The 5,603-nt window shown below is 45.3% G+C and overlaps 1 non-coding gene across 1 annotated transcript; it reads left to right on the top strand.

Annotated features, from left to right (window-relative positions):
* Positions 1–440: 440 nt before the first annotated feature.
* Trnas-aga (transfer RNA serine (anticodon AGA)) lies at positions 441–515 on the top strand. The gene has a single exon. It is a non-coding gene; the product is annotated as a tRNA-Ser (tRNA).
* The last annotated feature ends 5,088 nt before the right edge of the window (positions 516–5,603 follow it).

The raw sequence follows: 5,603 nt of genomic DNA, 5'->3' as shown, positions 1-5,603 counted from the left end.
TCGTGTACAGACCTTTTGTACACGGGGTACCGACGTCGCACGTGGTCCTACAGCGCTCGTATCTATCGGGCCGCACATTCGACGTCCGAGCAGATGGTGGCACATCCGGCAGATTCGAGCGGGAGTGCCGCAGGGGTCGGTACTCGGCCCCCTGCTATACTCTCTGTACATCGCCGACCAACTTCACAAAAGCTCTCAAGTGAATCCTGCAGAACTAGCACTCCTGAACGAAAGGGTACTGCGCAGACATGGCTTAGCCACAGTCTGGGGATGTTTCCATAATGAGATTTTCACTCTGCAGCGGAGTGTGCGCTGATATGAAACTTCCTTTTTTCAGGAGTGCTAGTTCTGCAGGGTTCGCAGGAGAGCTTCTGTAAAGTATGGAAGGTAGGAGACGAGATACTGGCTGAAGTAAAGCTGTGAGGACGGGGTGTGAGTAATGCTTGGGTAGCTCAGTTGGTAGAGCACTTGCCCGAGAAAGGCAAAGGTCCCGAGTTCGAGTCTCGGTCCGGCACACAATTTTAATCCGCCAGGAAGTTTCATATCAGCGCACACTATGATGCAGAGTGAAAATCTCATTCTGGAAACCTCGGTGTCACACTGGACAGGTTCCTGACGTGGCTGCCCCACGTCCGCGACGTCAGAGGGAAAGCAGTAGGGAGACTACGTGCGCTGTACCCGCTGCTCAACGCCTCGTGCACACTTCCTCCACTCCACGGCCTCTCCATGCACCTGGCCTCGGTACGGCCGGTTCTGGAATATGCGGCCGTGGAGTGGGGTAACACAGCAGCGACACACATCGCGACGCTCCAACGCATCCAGAATAGGGCGCTGCGACTTGCGCTCCACAAGCCGCCTCGCTACCCCACGAGGCTGCTCCACGAGGAAGCAGGCACCCCTTTCCTGCGGGATCACTTCCGGCAAATCACGAGGGTGTTCTACAACAACGCAGAACACTCTGACGGCGATCTAATTCGTGGGCTGGGCCAACAGGTCCACTACAGGCCTACAAGACGCTGTCCCGACCTACTGCGGGAGTAGTCCTCTCCCGGAGTCCCGATGAAGATACAAAGAGCGTCTCTATAGTCAGCGACGCTCACTAAGGACAGCTCGTCAAGGCAGGTCCCACTGCCAACACCACAGGTAAGCGCAGGAACACCAGCTCCGCTGCTTACACTGCCTCTACACCTGACATATGTCGCCAGTGTTTTACAACGAGCGAGCGAGCCTAGCAGCCAGTCGCCGACTGACCACGGTAGATGTTGACCGCAGTAGGCATCGAAACGTGAGGAAGGAGAAGAAGTTTTATATATGGACCACGGTAATTCAGCCCAGAAGTTTTCATTAATCAAATGGGAATTCCTGGGGTAAGGCGACATTTTTCTCAAGGCACACTCTGAGTAAGCTTAGAGGACCGGCATTTGAAGCTGACTCCCTCCCACGTACATTTCACGTAAGGACTGTGAGGATAAGGTCAGAGAGAGCAGGGCTCGCGCGGATACGTACAGTGAGCAGCCAGGACGTTTCGACCTCCGCCCACCGCTACGTACGACGCCGGCTGGTGTGGGTGCGGGCACGTGACGCGATAACAAAAGTATGTAAACGGAGCAGACACGGACGCGAGACCACCCTAGCCAAGATATGGGCTGCAAATGGGAAATCCGCTGAGATAAGCGACTTTGACAAACGGCAATTTATTATTACGAAGAGCCTGTGAACGTGTATCTCGAAAACGGCGAAGCTGATTGACTACTCACTTGCGACCGTCGTGAGCGTCTACGGAAAAGAGGTAGGACAGCGAAACTACAACTAGGTGCTAAATGGTTGGACGTCCGCGACTCTTCAAAGAACGTGTGGTTCGGTGGGTTGTCTGTTCTGTAAAGTAGGATAGATGGTGATCCGTGGCATCTCCGCCGAAATAGCACAGTGCTGGTGCACGCACAGGTGTTTAGGAGCACACCGTGCATCGCACACTGATGAACGTGGATCTCCACTGCAGTCCACCCCTACGTGTTCACATGTTGACCCAAAGGGGTCGTCGATTACGCTTCCAGTGAGCACGGGGCCATCGGGATTCGATGGCCGACCAACAGAAACATGTAGTCTCTTCGGGTGAATCACATTTTTGCTACACTAGGTCAGTGGTCACCTCCACAAACGCAGTCATCGTGGTGAAGGGTGGCTCGAAATGTGCAGTGCGCCACGGACGCAGGCCGAGGGGAGCAGTATTAAGCTATGGGAGACATTCTCCTGCTCTTGCGTAGGACCTGTGGTATTAACCGAAGACACGCTGCCAGCTGCAAACCACCTGCAGCCCTTCATGCTTGATGTCTTCCCCGATGACGATGCCACCTTTAAACAGTATGACTGCCCGTGACTCGGAGCCAGAACCGCGCTGCGGTGGTTTGGGCAGCATTGTAGTGAACTCACGTTGATGTCTCTGCGAGTAGATTCGCCTGATATAAATCCTATGCAACCCGTATGAGTCGCTATCGGGCGTCATCACCGCGTACATACATCAGCGACCTGTTATTTACGAGAATAACATGACCTGTGCGTAGACACATAATGCGACGTACTTGCACAAACCTGCCAAAAAACTATCGGCTCCCTGATACGCAGAATAGGTTATGTATTTCGTTCCGAGACAGACAGAAAGCTATTAAGCAGGTGGTCATAACGTTTTGGCTCGTCATTGTGTAGATAATTGATTTTGCCCAGCTCTATTGGCGAGTGGAACAGGAAGGGAAATGATTAGTAGTGATACAGAGTACCCTCCGCTACTGACCGTACGGTGGGTTGCGGAATACTATGTAGATGCAGATGTAGATGTACATTTCTTTGGTCCGCTTCATGTTACCTGCTAATATGTTTCACACAAAACGAATAAATTTTCCAGACGTAATCTTTGAGAAGTCTTAAGCTGCTCTGCGGTCTCGCATTTCTTCCTGACTTCCATACCACCGAAATAAACTTCAAATTTCACAGTTGTATTTGTTGTGGGATGGCAGTGCCATAGAATTTGTTTAATGGCATCACATTCACCATCCACTGTACTATTTACTATGATCTCCACGGTTGTAATTTCCACCTTCGGTCATTTTATAGTCGTTAAAGGTACTGACAACACAGCAATAATCAACGTTAATGAAATGAACGTAGGCTTAAATCCATTTTATCTATTTTATTGACAGTTGTTGTATTTTCAGCACATTTAACCACTTTAAAAAGACCGAAGGTCGAAATTACAATCGTGGTAATTGTAACAAATAGTATCGTCCATAGCTAAAACAATGAAATTAAATAAAGGTAGAGAGATAAATTATTTCGTAACTATTAAGACAATCTTTTCCTTACTATTGCATACAATAACCTACACGACTAGGGAAGAGTTGCCTAAATTTAATCACTATTGAGATTTTGTTTACTATAGTCTAAACAGCCAGTTATAAAGATATTTAAACAATGCCATGCTCAACTGTGGGACGCTGTTCTCGGTATCTGATTTAAGGAACTAAACATCTTGGAAAACTAAAACACACTACATCTAATTTTCTAAACATCTGCAAATGACACAACTTAAGTATCTGGTTTCTTAATATGTGTAAGTGTGTGCATGAACTTTAACATCCTTATAATCTATATCCCTGACCTGAAAGATATCTATCAGTCTAAGTTTAAGGAAATGTCCCATGTTTTAGTTCTCACAACACCATTTGCTGCCATCACGACACAACTTCCTCCCTCCTTTTCCCATCCCTGTCCACTTCGTAGGAGTGCAGGGGTCCACATTCCTTTACTTCATGCGTCTGGTCACTTCTTCCTTTCGCTGTTTCTAAAAGACTCACTGCACCATTCCTGTATTTTAGGAATGATTTTCTGTGGGGGTTTCCGCACAGAGTCTCGAAAATACTTCCTTTTCACAGGTCGAGCTGTAGCTCCATTCGTATTCTCCTTTGCTTGGACGCAAATCTTCAGCCCACTTTTTGTCTGCCATTGCTTCTTCTACACTGAAATTCCGGGGCAAACCGACTCGATGAGCAAAGTCTAACGCAAGTTTTCTTACGTCCGAAAAGCGTGAATCCAACATTATCTTTTGAATTGTAAGAACATATCATTGCGATTCGTTTTCAGTTTCGCTGGAAAACATTTTAGTATCCCCGTTAGCATTTTTCTTTTCATTTTCAGCATGCCTCTCCATAGTTAGCTTAGGAACATTTTATATTCGTTCACATACATTCAATCCGTGATTGCCAGTTAAATATACTGTTACAACTACATGCAATTCTTCTACGTCTCACTTGCCATAACGCCTATCTGTTTCCGTACTATAATACACAATGATTATTCGATTAATAACTTAGCATAAAGAACGGATGATAAGACTCACCACGTGGTTTCTAAACATTATGTTGCACTAATAAAGCGGAACACATTTTTAAAGCTCATTATACGCAAAAGTTTCATAAATTGTACCAGCGGAATATAGGAAGCTTCTAGCGGTAGATTATAAGCAACGTCGCTATTGTCAGTTTCCTACAAACGAACCGCAACGAATACGGAGTCATCAATGTCTCTAAATTAAAGCTGTTTCGTGTACGTTAACCAAAAATAAAACATTAAGTTCCCATTATCTTTAACGTTAATTCTCTTCGGCACGTGCACAAGAGAACGGTTACAGTCGATGAAAACCACAACAAAATGAACACTGCCGTCAGAAGACATGTTCCTCAACACGTAGCCGATAATATGGCACCAAGATGTCGGACAGTGCTAGAGGTAGTATTCTGTAGTAGTGGTATGCATTGGGACCTCGTAAAATAAAGGCACCTCTCTCCTACATATGTAAATTGTAGACGACAAACTGCAGATTAGCACTTAATTTATTTTTTCCTTTTATTAGAATTGATTACTTCAAATTTGTGGAGAAAACTGTCGCAATATGTGCAAAACGTTTCAGAGATTTCGCTGCATTACACATGGTAGCGTAGCAGATTCCACAGTGATATTTTTGTCGATAGATAGCTCTATTCATCTGAATAGAAAACAAAATCACGAGCATATGTGTCTTCAGTTAAATATAAACTGCATTCCACCAGAGGTACATACTTAGCAACACATGGTGGCGCAACAAGACATTCCTTAGGACATCAGTGGGATGGAATCAATACCGCTCCAGCGAGAAAAGCAAGACCTTCAGTTGACTTTTACAGTTGCAGTAAGAAACAAAATACTTAGATACGTCAAAAAATGAGAGAATGGTAACATGTAGGACTGCAGCTCAGCACGACTGAAACATTAAAAAAAAACGGACTCCAATGTCGCATCATAGTTTCGAAAAATAATATAGAACTAAAGATATACCAAGCAATTGGATATTAATCGATACGAGATACTCTACTCTCGCTGAAAAGCTGTAAGGTAACAGACATAATGTTACATCAAAATAAAGTCCAAAATGCAATTAAGGTAGCAGCTTATTTAATAGCTTTTAGTTGCAACAGGCTCCATGCCAATGATAATCTTCTTAAAAGCTATTTATTTCGTCCACTGGTTGTTGGTTTATATCCATTTTATTTTTGCTTTGTACACCACGACGTTTC

This window comes from Schistocerca serialis, chromosome 4 (genome assembly GCF_023864345.2).
Source record: "Schistocerca serialis cubense isolate TAMUIC-IGC-003099 chromosome 4, iqSchSeri2.2, whole genome shotgun sequence".
Taxonomy (NCBI): domain Eukaryota; kingdom Metazoa; phylum Arthropoda; class Insecta; order Orthoptera; family Acrididae; genus Schistocerca; species Schistocerca serialis.
Note: the sequence above shows the minus strand (reverse complement) of the source record. Positions and strands in the feature narration are given on the sequence as shown.